The following is a 16,519-nucleotide window of genomic DNA, read 5'->3' as shown; positions in this document are numbered from 1 at the left end:
GCCTGAAGTGGTGGAGATTATCCTAAAGAAGAGCAAGAAGCAGGATCAAAGGAAATGTGAGTGGCTCCTGGCCATTTGTTCTCCATGGACTGCTGAGAGTGTTTTCAGCGACCAGGTATTCCCCATGCAACATGCTACTTGGGAAAAATATGACAAGCACTGACAAGTTGCTGCTGACACTGACTGCCGGTGCACCTAGGGACTGGGAGGTACTAGAAGGTTACTATATACTGGAAAGTAAGGGAGACTCTGACTTGGACAGTGCAAACAAACATGACAGACACTTGAATGGGGTGTTGCTGAATGTGAGAGTGACAGGGATGCTCAGAGCTAGAAAGGGCGGGACATGTAGTGATACCTGTTTTTGGTGTTTTAGGTGCACCCTAGATTCTGGCTGATGCTAATAGGTGGGGTTCGTTATGCAATACAGTACAGTGAATGGCTTTAAATGAGTAAAGACATAAATAAGCTGTCTTAGTTTGGTAATGTTTGTTTACACTGTCCAAATCAAAGTCTCCCTTACTTTCCAGTATATAGTAACTCTCCAGTAGCTCCCAGTCCATAGGTGCACCGGCAGTCAATGTCAGCAGCAACTCGTCAGTGCTTGTCATATTTTTCCCAAGTAGCATTTTGCATGGTGAATACTCTCTCAACAGTCCATGGAGAACAAATGACAGCAAGTCTTCCCTCTGTGTATCTTTCACATCCATCTGTTTGAACTGCTCGTTCTTTGGCACCTCTTTCTGGCTTTTCTTCCAATGAGCCACAGAAATGTCCACATGCTCCTGCCATCCTTCCTTTGCCATGGGCACCAGGCCATCTCTGTTGGGCCCTGAAATGCATCGTCTCGCCCTTTCTCTGCCTTGGTATGCTGCATCATTAGTTCATCCTCCTTTTTCCAAATGGCCAAGAGGCGCTCACATTTCCTTTGATCCTGCTTCTTGCTCTTCTGTAGGATAATCTTGGTAGCAGAGGATGGTTCAGCAGCGTATGAGTGAGGAACAGCCTCACTCATACGTTGCATGTAATGAGAAGGTGGAGACAGGAGGAGGATAAAGCACGTCTTTATTTCTCAACTCCCAAACACCAACTGAAACTTCTCGCCTCCCGCCACTTCCCTTCACATAGCCTCATGTCCCTCTCCACGTGATGTGGGAGCAGACTTGAAGTAACGACATCACACCACTGATCAACTCCCCCACCCCCAGAAACAAGCCCGGAGTACACACTAGCAAATGCCCTATATCTCAGGACCTTACACTTGAAACACTGTGCAGCCTTCATGCCACGGCCACACCACCTTTCCATATGCATGGCACGTACCAGGGGTGCACGAAACCCCTGGACCATGCGCACAGCAAAAAGGGACATTTTTCAGGATATTAAAAATAAATATTCATACGGTACGCTGGCATCCACCGGGTCCAGTTCGAGCTAATGTACATATTTGGGGCTTATCATGAAAACACGGTAGGCCTGTAGTCTTGAGGGCACATGCTGTGCACACAATTCCAATCTTGTCTCTGCTCCATTTTAGGCCCTTTGAACACACCAGTGATCGTCCGCAGATATGCGCTGCCCTCACCGACAAACCTCCTTATCTGCCCTCGTTGTCTATTGGAAAAGGCCAGAGGATGATTCACAGGAGGCTTTGGGTCTCCCTGGGCACAGGAGAGTGCCAAGGCAAACATAGTAAATTAGGCCTCTTTAATTCATGCATGGAAGTCCTGCACAAGATGGGCAAGAACATTTAGCCGCACAGCCTTAGTTCTAAGGAGTCTGGCATGAGTGTGAGTGGTTGCTCTCCGTGGCTCAGCTGGCATCTTTACAAGACCCCTAAGGGAGCTTGTTAGGCATCTGTTAAGGACGGAACCAGTCATCTCAGTTCTTTTTTGGTGTTGGTGCATTTGGTGGTGAACACAAAAACCATTGCTTCAGGAAAGAGGGTGAAGAAAAGGGGTGTTGAGAGCACAGAATATGTGGTTGGCTATCCTCATCAATCCACATTTCCTCATCCCTCCCCACACCACACAATCTCCACTATGTACCCCAGCCCACCCATCCACTCTCCCTACCACACTCCTCTATATCCCAACCCCGCACAAACGAACACCCTTTCTACTCCCATCAACCCACCTTTCCTCATCCCTCCCTACACCACACAATGTCCACTCTGTACCCCTGCCCACTCTCCCTACTTTACCCTCTCTACCCCATCCACTCTCCCTACCACACCGCTCTATATCCCAACCCTACCCAAACAGACATCCTCTTCAGCCTTAGAGCCCTTTTAGTAACACGCATACAGTGGATGGGATGGCAGAATAACTCTGATGCCAAATAATCGAACCAACTCAGGAAGATGGCAAAGTATTTCTGTTTTAATATCAATTGTCTAAAACAGGGAGTTAAACGGACGTCACACAAGCCTTCTCGTACATTTCATTAAAAAATCACACCTTTATACTCAGGGTTCATCATAAGTGATGTCATACTACGTGTCAACTAAGAAAACCCAAAATGGGATTGTGATCGGGTCAAGGGGATACTTTCTACACAGGGTTGAGTTGTGATTGGGTCTCTACTGCCGGATGGACAACTTGTGCTCTCCTTTAGTGCAAGTCATCTTCAACACTACTAAGTACACAGCCTATCATTGGCTTTCAAACTATAAGGCTCTTCATTATATGACCCTCTACAATTGGTTGGCATGCTGGTGCCATGTCTGTAACATTTGGTTCACTTAGCAGCACGTAAGTTCATACCCAGATGCTGGGATGTGGACATGACTTTGTCTCCCTACCCAATTAGCCCAACGTCTCTCATCACCCATGGCTTCTGCCATGAAGATTGTCTTTGAACTTGGCCTTGCATAGTATTCTCATCTGTGGGAATATAAGGGAGTGCCAGCACGCACTATCGCTTGTTCTATAACTCCTCGCTCAACTCTATTCTCATCCTTGGCTCATCCTTGGCTCACGTAACAAGAGACCGCAATATGGTCCATTTTGCAGTAATTAAAAGTTTAAAATAAATAAAACCTGGCCCACATGGTGTTCTTTCTTTGCAACTTAATAAGGGATGATTCAGCTTCTCACAATTTACTGCCTTGAAAATAGATAACCAGTCTCGGCTCGCATCAACTTTGATACCAGGCCAAATAGCCTCACCATTCAAGTCTGCGATCTCAGTTAATTTCTTGCAGTGACACAGCTCTCGATCCTTCTTTCTCTGTGGGTTCAGGCTTACTAATTCATGACACCGATGTTCATCTTCTATATAATGGCAGCTTCGCCTGCTGTCTATTCACTACTTAAAACCAGCTTCTAAGATCACTTATTCTACTTGCGTTGCTGCGTCTACACAGTAAACAAATAGTTTGCATTTTCTTCAGTGTGTCGCACACACACAATCTTCTTTTCACGTATGAAAGTTTACTAGATTCTTAACTCCGGCATCAGTTTCGATAAGGTCCATACATTCTCTTAGGCTAGTCTTCTAAGGGCGTCACTTATCATCTCTTGTGATGTCACTAGCTCCCCTTTCGCTCTTTCTCATATCCCTTCAGGAGTTGTTCCCTCAAATTGTCATCTCTCCGGGCATGCATCTGGTATGGTTTTCTCAGTGGATACCTTTTCTCAAATATTTGCTGTGGTATGGTCACAAATGCTGGTGTCAAGTATGGCACAATCTCAGGCTCCCAACATATAGGAAAGAGGGGGGCGGGATGTCTTGCAGAGGCATTCAGCTGCTCCTTCACACTCCCCCATCTGGCCAATCCATTGACCACACATTCACCATTTTCACGTCTTGATACTTCCTTTTGAAGAAGTGCTTATTCGGAGTCCAGATCTTCACCACTCCCTTGAAGGATCCGGCTGATTTGATATGTTCATCCACACTCCAGGTTATGTAACTGCACTGTCCATTCGGATTATAATAAACCCATCATCCCACATACTTCTTATGTTTCTTTGGATATAGCAACTTCGTTCCCTCAGGTGTTATGATGTTGGCCTCTATGTATTTTCTGATTTCTTCAGAAGTCAATTCCTTGGGTCCAAACCCTGATTCTACATCCATCATGATCTTCATTCCTACTGCCTTCTTTGCGGTCTTCTTAGACTGAGCAATTATTATCTTGATTATACAAAATCTGAACATCACCATGAGCAATAATGCTCCAAGAATCTTGAAGATGTTTGCCATTCATTGTGGAATCCATGAGAATATAGACGCAAACCAACTGTCATCTGTAATGTCTTGTGTCGCATCTTCCATCTTGGTATGAAGGTTCGTCAGCAACGTTAAGGCCTCTGTTAAGGTCCCATTCTCGTGAGATGGCATGAACGTGCAATATGATGGCCCGATTTTGGCGCAAACTCCTCCTTCCATTGCTGCGATCATGTCAAGGACATATCTGTTCTGAAGAGTCATTAATCATATGGCCCTCAGTGCTTCTTTGATAGAATTGAATCCCTTTAAGGTGGTATTAATCATCTGCAGAAGCTCCCGTTTGATAATCTGCAACCATTTAGCGTTGCCCATCGTCTGAATTCCAGGCATGAAAATAGTTGTGAAGATTGAAGCAGTCTGGCTGAACAACCTGTGCTCATAAGGAATGGCATCAAATGGTTCTATTTATTTTGCTGAGAAGTAATTCTCTCTTATGGTTCGATTGAGAAATTCAAGCGGTCTTCTCTTTCTTAAATGAGTATTTACCTTTAGAAATTCTCATTTAAGAGGAATCACAAATGCTGGAACATGGACGAGCACCAAGGAACACATCCCTCCCCAATCCTTGGATAACTTCATGTAGGCTCTGGGCCCAGAAACCCAATATTGATCCATCAGGACAGCTGTCCTTGCTCCCATTCTGGTCACGGCAACTGTAGTTTTGCAGTCTTTATTATCTCCTACACAAATTCTTCCTTGTCTTCTGAAACACAATGTTGCATTTGCCAATGGAATCACCATAATTGGACCCGATTCATTTTCCACCCACGTCAGCAATTTGGCATGCTTTGCCCATGACTTCAAACACTCATTCTTTACTCTTTGTACTTCTTGCACATATTCTGACTTTAGTAGATGAGCTGCACAGGATATCATTCCTGCTTTCCATCCTTTCTTAGATTTCATTTGTCCGTAAACTAAGAATTGAGCTTGTTCCCAACATACAGGTGATCCAGCTATCTCTATTATATCAGGGCATTCTATTCTTTTCAGGTCTGTTATAACTATTACTTCCTGTCCTCCTGCAGGATACATAAGCTCCTTGCTCTCCCACTCAGGTTGTTTCTCCATCTGTGAAGTCTTGATATAATCATCCTGAAATGGAAATGACCATTTTGATCTCCATCGTAAAGTGGCCCAAACGTCCCTGAAATTGTCCTCTAGTCATCCATGCTGCAAGATGAACAAGGCACCTGGCATCGTGTTCTGGGACTTCTCTGGAGATGAAAGTTTGTGTGGCATTCATGGCATAGGGTATGAGAGTGCAGACATAGCAACTTTCCTTAGACATTCTTTCCCCCACACTTTCATGTGCTGGTAACACGTGTTATTACCCACGTGTGCTGCATCATCTAGATAAGCATGCATCCCTTTGTTATCTTCTTCAGCACTTCTCTTACGCCTCCCAAACATAAGGGTTGCGACATATGGAAACAGTTTTAAATCAGCTCTCCTTTGGAGGGACATTATAAAAGATTCTATCTCAGTAGTAATGGGCAAATCAACAGCAGTCCCATAGTGGAGGGAACTGTAGTAGCTCCTGTCTTTGTAGGAATATTACTATAATAGAAACTATGGACAATAAGAAATAAAAGGATAAAGAGTGTGATCGTGCAGGAATACAATATACACCAAAACATAAGTAACCACCTTTTGTGACATTTTGGCACTCGTTCATTCTCTCGAACCGTGTCCGCTCACAAATTTCAAATTTTAATATACTTTCCCAAATTAAATGACACCTGAAGTTGCAGTACTTATTTGTAGAGGAGCAGCCAAGTACCTCTACAGGAAGTTCTGCCCCTATTCTACCTATATGTTGGCAACCGGAAATTGGGACATGTGCAGTACCAGTGAGATTACCAATACCGCGAAAATCCTTGAAACAAGGTACCCATTGAGAAAGCCCTATATGTATCCATGAAGAAATGGTGCCCTTCGGAAGGAAGTTCCGGAAGAAGTGTGAAAATGAATGAGGAAAGAATTGGTGACGGCACATGAAGTTGAGGTGACGCACACATAAGAGATATGAATAAAGTAAAGATATAGGGCCTCATTACGACTCAGGCGGTAAGGGTTTTACGGCGGCGTAAACAGCACCGACCCTTACCGCCTGATTCCGAGGTCCCTTAGCGCCATGGAGGTTTTAACACCTGCTTTTAGCAGGTGTTAAAATCCATGGCGCTAAGGGACCTTGATGTTAAGTACGCCACCGTAATTTACGGTGGCGTAATTAACGCCTTCCCCACTCCCATTATGCCCTATGGGGCAAAAATGGGAATGGGGAAGGGTAAATGGGGATTGGGGGCTTACCGCCCCGCCAACCTCGGAATGGGGCGGTAAGTCCGCCAACCACCATGGCGTAAACGTAGTTTACGCCATGGTGGTAAAGGTACGACCCAGGCGGTAACTTACCGCCTGGGTCGTAATGAGGCCCATAGACCATATAGAACCTGATGGAGAAGTAACGAAGTATGTAATATTTCGCCCCTGAAATGAAGATTGCATGTGCGAAGAACCACCGAAAAAAAAGGCGAAACTATTTTACAATTGTTCAGATGCAGTAACACAAGTAGATGAAGTAATCGTAAGGCTGGCTACGTAGTAAATAGATAGCAGAGATGTGCCACTGTATATACATAGGAATGCATAGAATCTGGATGTTCCACAAAGCACTTTAGCAAACTTGGTCCCCGTGAATGGAAGAATTGGAAGTGTGAATCGGAAGTGTGGCACAGCAGAATAATAGCTGACGGCAAATAACTATTCGAGAAAGGCTTGCTTTGCCCAGTGTCAAGAGCTGGGGCCGCTGAGAGATTAGCCATGTACTCAAGAAGATACAAAAATGTGAGAAGGGAGCTCAGCTCCTGTTTGAGGTGTAATGAAAACTGATGAGGGTGCCAAGATTTCTTCATTTAATGGTATTAAAATACAACCAAGAGCTTGAAAAAGTGGTCTCCAGTCACGTGCTCGGATGAGAATAGACTTTGAGTCGAGCTACACCGAGACCAGAAGATAAGACCATGCTTCACTCCCTTTTATTCTCAGGCACACTGAGCCTCTACAATGCCAAGTTCAAATGTATTAATTGAATGGCAGACTGCAGGAGTGATGATGGATGTTGGGCTAATTGGGTGGGGAGGCATGACCAGGCCAACCCCCCGAGCACCTGGAGTCTCAGTTGTGTGCTGCTAGCGTGTGGAATCTTCCAGAAGGGTACAAGCGTGCAACCAATTATATAGGGACACGTATTAAGGAGCCTATAGTTTAAGAAGCCAATAGTATGCCCGATAATTTCATGACACGGAAGACGACTTGCACTTCGGATGGGCTTAGTTGTCCACCTGACCTTAGAAACCCAATCATGTCCCTGTAGCCCATAGAAAGTATATGTAGATATTCCCTGTTGACTAACCATAATCCTGAGTAGGTTTTCTTATTTTGCCACATATATTGATGTCACTCATGACGAATATTTAGTATAAAGTCAATGTATTTTATGATTATGTCACGATAAGTGTGTGCAGCGTTCGTTGATGTCCGTTGTACTCCCTGTTTTAAAGACTTGTTATTAAAGTAGTTTACTCTTTTGTCAACTTCTCAAATTGATCTGATTATTGATGTTTGAGTAAGATCTGCATCCCCATCCATCTCAGATACTGTTATCTCGTCTCAAAGGACCCCCTCTTCCGGTTCATGTGGTAGCCGAGAGGATGGTTCAGACCCATCGATCTTAGTAAGAGAGTGCAAAATATCTGGTGTCCTCCGCCATCTAGCTGGAATAACGTGAGGTTTCCTGTGGAGATGGGCCAAACGTAGACAAACTTGCAAGTAAAGAAGATACAGGGGGGACAGGTCCCTCTTTCATGAAATCCCTCCTGGTTTCCACAGGCGCCGAGTGGACGGAAGGCAAAAGTGGCCAGTTGGAGGAGGAGACGATCCTGAGTGTCAAGTGGCGAATGGCGACTGGTGAGTGGATTAAAGGATGTGGCAAAAAAATCCAAGGTGAGAACGGGGTATTGTGATAATAGTGAAGAGTAACAGGGGTGATTAAATAAATATATATGACGAGGAGCGTCAGAGACGAGGAACGTCTGAGATAAGCCCAGTGTCCTACGCTTAAGAAGTGTCTAGAAGGAGTCATCTCGAAACCCACGTGGGTAAACCTAGGCGGCATATAGATAGATCTATAAGAGGGAACGACTCACACTCCTATCAGAGTAATTAGGGGCAAGTAATAGCAGCAAAGAGCACTGAGAAAGTATGTGTTGAAGAGTCGACTACTTTGTCTGTTTGTTTATTTTGTGTATAAGAGAAGTAAAGTGTCAAGGAGCGACAAGGACAGTTGGGTAGAGATCAAAATGTTATAATTTATCTGCTTTAGATAGGAGTAAAACCGTGAATTAGAGGATTGAGCGGCAATTATTGGTGTACGCTCCTATTAATTGTTTTTCTGAAATGTATTTTGTGTAAAGTAATGGTAAGTATTGAAAGTCAATTTAGACTTGTCGCAATGTAGGATGTTACTCCATTAATGCATTTGTGCAAGCAACTGCCAAAACACGCACCTAAGCTTAAACAATATAGCGCGGAATGGGTTAAGGGTACTGCAGACAAAATGTTCATGCCATGGCCACAAGGGGGATCGCTGTCAAAGGCGGTTTTGCAACACATGACCACATACTTAAACGCTGCGTACACAGGAAAGAAATTGGAGAAAAGGTTAGCCAGCTAAGAGCTTTGGAAAATGTACCAAGAGGAACGAGAAGACCCCCCTCCTGCGAATTTGATGCTTAATCAGTGCAGGGAGGAAGGTGGCAGGCCTTCTGCTCCCCCTACCACGCCTGAAGTAAATGGCGATAGTACAAAAGATGATGGGTTGTACCCATTAAGGGAACTAAAAGCGGTGATAGGATATAGTAATCCGATATTTGAACTGCCTGCTTATAGCAGTGACGAGAGTCCAGAAAGAGAAGGGGTTAAAGAAACAGAGGAGACCTCTAAGGTCCTGCAAGATAAAGAGGAGAAGAGTGAACGGCCAAGCGTATCCTTAGACATAGAACGAGAGATTAAAAGATGGAAAGGAGAAAGAGATGGAGCTGACGAGGTTACGCTCATACAGAACGAATGGATGGACAGACAGATATTGCTTAAACTCGATGGAAGAGGATCGAGGAAGTGTGGCAAGGGGAAGATCGAGACGAACAATATAGAAAAGACAGGGAATGAGAGAAACGATTGAAAGAGGATGAGCACAAAAGGAAGAGTAGACAAAGGCGAGAGCAAATGTATCAGGAGTAACACCTCAGAAAGGAAGAAAGGGCAGAAGAACAGAGAAAGTATGACAACAGGCAGAGAGCAATCGAAGAACGAGAAAAGAAGAGAGAAGAAGAGGAAGAACAAATTACGAGATAAAAGAATGCAAAGAGGAAGAGATGAAGAAGTGCGTAGAGCAAACGAAAGAAGGGAAGAGAAAAGGAAGGAAGAAGATAGAGTTAGATGGGAAGCGAGAAGACAAAGGGAATCAGATGAAAGAATAGAAAGAAAAAAGAGACAGAGAGCACGCGATATTGATAGCATTGATAAAGAGCTGATGGATTCAAGTCTGGTAATATCATGGGGCGACATAGAGGAGTTCCTCCCGTTGCAAGGAGTAATGCCAGGACCATCTAGGGTAAACATAGATGAGAATTTTGAGATAGCAAGTATCAGAGATAGAATCGATAAAGCTTATCGGGAGATGACAAAAATTTAGTCGACAAGTACAGGAAAGGAATATCGACACGCAGGTGCCCAGTCCCGAGGCAAGGAAGGGAGCCCATTTAGTCTTGAGCATAGTGCCTTGTCTTTGGACAGGCTAATGTTAAACAGAGATGAGAAAGATGAAAGCCACACTAGTTGGGGACTAGACATGTCAGATGAAGAAAGATAAACTTCCCGTGGGGAAGAGGGAGAAAGTGCATGCAGTCCTGAGGCGTGTCTGCAGACAGATTAGGAAGTAAGATGGTCGGATTTAGACCAACCTAAAGATAGGAAGCCTGACCCTATAGCGTATCCAGAGCGACCTAAATGGCGATCGCACAGCGAAAGAGGAGAATCGCCACCATATGTGAGCATGTTGAGGTCATTGCCAGGTAGAAGGCAATTGGGAACTATTGTTCCCACTATGAGTAGGCAGAAAATGGGAGCGGATTGCGAATTTGGGTTTATGCAATTCTCCCTACTAGAGAAAGGAGGGGCCAGACGCAGTGTATTCCTTGGCCCCAAATGGAATTTAAGATGCAAATTCCCCAGTTTAACGGCGGATGCAGGGAAATGGATTTATGAGCTACAAAGAAATGACAGGAGGAAACACGTTAGCTATAGGGGACATTAAAGGTCTCCTAGCAGCCATTCTTGGGGAAAGAGCTGATGATATATGGACGAGAGCAGGCTATTAGAGTATTACAGCACAGAATACGGCTCATGATGGAGCGCCATTTAATAATTGTAGGTCGGCTGTCTGGAAAGGGCTTAGAGTACAATATCCTGATACGTGCAATTATGGCACGTAAGATGCAAGAAAATGAAGATCTGCTTGCTTATATTCAAAATGTTCAGGAACGATGGACCTTGGAAACTGGAGCGCCTTGGGGGAAATCTGTGCCATTATTTTACTTTTTTTGTGTCAGGGTTTGCCAGAGCAGGTACAGAGACAGTTCAAGATTCTATTGGGAATGGAAGCAAAGCCATGGGCAGGAGGGAGGATGCTAGCAAACTTGAGGAAGCTAAGTTAGTCCAGAAGAAATCATCAAAGTACACTATACAAGGAGCAGTACTGACAAGCGGAGAGGGGCTTGGAACACAGCTAATAGCGGGTGTGCAACAGGCGAATAATCATCGCCAGTTGGATCAAGGAGGAAATGGGTTTATGCCGAGAGGCAGAGGTACAGGCTTTAGAGGAAGAGATGGTTTTCAAAATAACCAAGGCGGGTTTCAGAACCTGCAGAATGATCATCTAAATGTGCACAAACATTTGGTAGCCAAGGGTATGTACAGAATGGGAAATTCCCAAGAGGGGGGACAGCTTATCCTCCAGCATATAGCCCACAAGGAAGGGATGGGTTTGCCCAAGATCAAAAAGTGTATCAAGCACAAGTACCGCAGATTCAACAGGCTTTACAACCACAGCAAGCACCATTAAATCTGCTGCAAGTGCAATCACAGCACGCACCCATGCAGATACAGCCGATGGCAGCCGATGGCAAACATGGAACAGTTATTCACTCCTAGAGTAGGTGGTGTCACTATTTCAGGAGGAAGCCCTTGTATGGGCACGGGAATAAGCATGTACCCACCATAGGACAGCTCACAGGGTGACTTGATGTGTTCAGTACTCTCGGTGACACCAAATCCTCAAGAGGAACCAAGGGTTAATGTTACCATAGGAGGCAAATCCTTTTCTTTTTTTTTATTAGACACTGGAGCAACTCGCTCATGTATACGTGAGGGAATGTTTTCGTTATCAGGAAATGCCATGAATGCTCAAGGCTTCTTTGGAGCTACAAGTAGAGTTCCTTTTACTTATGAATTACCAGCCTCTATCGGAGAATGTGATATGCCTGTGCCTTTATTTTATCCAAGACAGACACTGGTTAATATTCTGAGCAGAGATTTAATGACGAAACTAAATATGACAATTTCCTTTAATGATGAGGGAATAGTGTGCTCCTCTCCAGGGATACATTATTTCAACTTGAGTGAATTTATTATGGTGTTTCCAGGGCAAATGGCTCTGCGAGGAATGCCATTAGAACCAGAGGTTTTTCTGTATGGGTATGTATTTTGCTAACATGGTTACCTGGCTTAGTGGGAAGGATTATGAGAATACCTGATTAATTTATGTTCAGGCCACAGATACCTATGGATGAATAGGGGGGACAGATTTCTCCCTTACAGTTGCAGGCAGCCATAGTATGAGGGGAATTAGCCATGCTTGAAGTATTTTGTGATGAAGGCAGGCCATGGTGAACGGTTATTGCCATTGGTGAAAGGTATAGATTGACTGATGTCACAGACAAAGACATGTTTCGCGATGATCCATAAGATGATGAAGTAGTATTTGAAATGAGTATTACATGTTGAGTCAGAATAGAGAGAAGGGAAATCCCCCAGCGAATGGTGATTGTGTGGCCACGTCCTGCATTTTTTGATGAGGACATGGAAAAGGTGGCAACCTCTTTATGGACTACAGGCCCTTATGACGTAGGCCTATTGAAGGGGGTTGGAGAAGTTAAGATTAAGCTGAAACCAAGAGCAATTTTACCTTGAGCAAGGCAGTATCCAATGTCTCGAGAGGCAAATGAGGGTATTTTTAAGACTATGGGCCTCATCACGACTTTGGCGGTAACGCTTAAATCCGGCGGTAGCGCTATTACCGCCGGATTTAAGGGTCCGCCAAAGCAGGACTTCGGCAGATTTCTCCCCAGCTCTGAGCTGGGGGGAAATCTGCCGAAAATTCGCGCTATTACCGCCGGCTGGAAATCCGCCATTGGTATTAGCGTAAAATTTCCCCATTGAGCCCAATGGGGAATGGGGCATTCCCGAATGGGCTCAATGGGGAGTGGGGATTGACATTACCGCTGAACTCGTGATCCGGCGCTAGTAGCGCCGGGGAGTTCGGCGGTAGGGGTAAAACCGCTGGCGGTATTACCGCCGGTGTTACCGCCCAAGTCGTGATGAGGCCCTATATCAGCTATGATGGAACAAGGTATCTTGGTGAGGTCCAAATAACTGTGTAATACTGCAGTGTACCCTGTAAATAAATCGAAGGGGGGGTTGTGGCATTTAATTCAGGACATGAGGCCGATTAACCAGATTGTAGAGGCAGAGTTTCCTTCAGTTCTGAATCCTTTGACAATTTTATTTAGTATTCCTACAGTGGCACGATATTTCATGATGATTGACTTGAAAAATGTGTTTTTCTCAATCCAGTTGCACAAGGACTCTCAAGACCTCACGTCATTTACGTTCTGCCAGACTAAACTGAAAAGTACTCATTTTCCACAGGGATACTACGAGTCTCCATCGATCTTTAATAGAGTGCTGCAGATGGACCTAAGCAACATTGATTTGCCATGCTTTGTGCTGCAGTACGTAGATGATATTTTAGCTTGTAGCATGATGAAGATGAGTGTAGGCAAGATTCAATCCGATTGATGACTATTCTAGCAGACAAGGGATATAAGGTAGATAAGGAGAAGCAACAATATTGCCAGGAAGAGGTATTGTACATAGGTCAGTTGATTTCACACGAGGTAAAGAAGGTTACACCTGAAAGAGCTGAGGCGATTATGAAAACATCAAAACCACACACGATAAAGCAAATGCAGCAGTGTTTGGGATTATGTAACTATGTTAGAGCATGGGTATTTGATTATAGTTCAAATACAAAACCTCTTTTGCAGGCTTTAAAGAAAGCCCAGGTGAACAATGAGAAAATAGAATGGACTGAGGAAATGGAAGAGGGGTTTGTACAGCTACAGTTTTAGGAATTCTCAATTTTTCTGAAGAGTTTTTTTGTTCTTGCACATGAATGGAACAGTTACCACAGCAGTACTCACACTGAGAACCACACTTGGGTATAAGCCCTTAGCATATTATAGCAGGATTTTAGATCCAGTTAGGATAGGACACATCCCTTGCAAACAATCGCTGGCAGTAGCCGCCTTCACCATTGAGAAATCTGCCAGTGTCGTGATGGGGTGTTCCATGACTTTAATTGTTGAGCATGCTTTGTTTGCTGTTTTAGAGAAACCTAAAAGTACACTGACGTCCCAAAGAGCTTCTGCATACGAGGTAGTTATATCGAACCCAGAAATTAAAATAGTCAGGTGTAAAATAGTCAACCCTGCCACATTTGTAGCCGAACCTGTGACAGAAGATGAGCAAGTGTATGATTGCTCAAATTATGAGGAATTCTATGATGAAATCCTGAGGGTAAAGGAGAATGCTCTAGCAGGGGTGGAAGTTCTCTTCATTGACGGGTTTTCAAAAAATTATCAAACTGATAGAGAAAGGCATTCAGGTTCAGCTGTGGTAAGGCACAGAGCTAGTGGGGAATTTGAAGTGGAAGCAAGTGCGAGACTACTGTCTCATTTTTCAGCACAGGCTGCAGAATTGGTGGCGCTTATTGTCACGCTTGAGAATCACCCAGAGCAGGAAGTGACGGTGTACAGTGACTCTGCCTATGTGACATCAACTGTACACGCAGGGTTAGCACGTTGGAAAACGAGGGGCTACCTCCAAGCAGAATGCTCTTCAGGGCAACATGCAGCTTTACTGGACAGGCTTATTAAAGCACTGCAACTCCCGGTAGCCATCGCAGTAGTTAAGTGTGCAGCACATACTAAGGGAACTGACTTTATTTCATGCGGAAACCAAGTCGCAGATGAAGATGCCAAAAGGGCTGCATATTCACCAAATATTTCTAGTTTTGATACCCCTGATGTGAAAGAAAAAGTGGTCACAATTATGATTGTAAATGAAGGATTTAATAATTTGTTAACAACACAATTAATGGAAGTTCAAAGTAGTGCTCCACAGGAAGAAAACGAGCTGTGGACATGGTGGGTGTGTTCTTTATCACCTTCTGAGGCATTGTGGCGACAGGACAGCACTGGTAAAGCAGTGATGCCTGTAGCTTTATTAAGGCTAGCATTAGAACAGCTACACTACCCGGCGCATGTAACTAGGGAGAGTCTCGCTGCAACTATTGCAGAAGACTGGTTCGTACTGAACCTGTTAAAACACGTAGTGAATTTGTATTTGTATTTGTATTTATTGGTTTATAAAGCACTTTTCATTGTATGTCATAAATTTACTGCTGGGCACACATTGCAAACAATTAGAGGAGTGATTCCTTGACCAAACGGTCCTTTTTAGCATTTACATATTGACTATGTTGACATGTTGCAGGTATGTAGTGGATATAGGTATATGATAGTGGTAGTTTGCCCCTTATGGAGATGGATTCAAGCTGGTCCATGCACACATCCTGTTGCCACTTGCACTGCAACGGTTTTAGCCCAAGAAGTATTTCCTAGTTGGGGAGTATGTGACTTGCTAAGATCTGACAATGGACCTCATTTTGTGAATGAGGTGTTTGGGAAAATGAGTCTGTTGCTTAGTATTAAACATAGTTTTTCCTCTGCTTATCACCCAGAAGCGAACAGGATATGTGAGAGACTAGATGGCCTTCTCAAAGAGAGAATCACCAAGTTAAAATTAACACTGAAAAAGGGATGGCTTTATTGTCTGCCCCTTGCATTATATGCATTGAGAAATCAGCCTGGGTTGGACCACCACCTCACACACCACGAATTAGTAACAGGGAAGCAAATGAGAATGCCTCTAACTCCTCCATCAAGGACTAGGAGTGTTGCGCAGACAACTGCAGAATTGTTAGGAAATTAGTTACATGCATATTTAACATGTATGACCGCTAGTATCTCAGTCATTTCAGTTCAACTCAGGCATAAGGGGTGTCGTTTTCAGGACACAGATGAAGACCATTCAGCAACCGGATACCAAGAACTACCTGTTCCTAAACTATTTAGTGGAGGTCTCATATTGATCCGCAATTTCACAAGGAAGTGGCATGAGCCCCGTTTTAGTGGTCCTTTTATAGTGGAGGACATTACTCCATGTGCAGTAAAAGGTCAAGGAAGGTGTGCCTGGATTCACCTGAATGACGTGAAGCCAACGACCGCAACAGGCCATCCCTACCAGGCTTGGAGGTGAGACCAGCAGCCCTGCCAGGGCCCCCCATCTGCCCACGCTGCACCCACAACAGGCCTGACCCCATTTGGCCAAGCACCGCACCGTGCCGACATTGTTTTCAGAAAACAAAATGTCGGCGCGACGCGGCACCAGAACGAGGCTCGGCTTCATCTGGTTGCCTAGCAACAAGTGTTATTTAAACACTAACTCTGCCGGCAGGCGGATTAGCCGGCGGTGGCCACTGCAAGGCCAGTATAAGGCCCTGTTTTGCCCCTGTTTGGCGCATGCGAGCGCTACACCCAACCTACATGCCCCTACCGAACTTCCGTGTTGGAGCCCCCATACCTGGACCAACCAGCAAGCGCACTTTGCTGTATGCTACATGACACTGCACCATGCATTTTCCATGCTTATCCATGTGACAGCACTGTAAGTACTCTCTACCTGCTTCATAACGCTCAGCCTCAATATTTCAATGTACTGCATCTAATCAGTGCATCTAATCTAAACAGTTAATTTAATC

This window comes from Ambystoma mexicanum, chromosome 10 (assembly GCF_040938575.1).
Source record: "Ambystoma mexicanum isolate Mex_15411 chromosome 10, UKY_AmexF1_1, whole genome shotgun sequence".
In the NCBI taxonomy this organism is placed as follows: Eukaryota; Metazoa; Chordata; class Amphibia; order Caudata; family Ambystomatidae; genus Ambystoma; species Ambystoma mexicanum.
The sequence above is the reverse complement of the archived record's forward strand: the minus strand, read 5'-3'. Positions refer to the sequence as shown.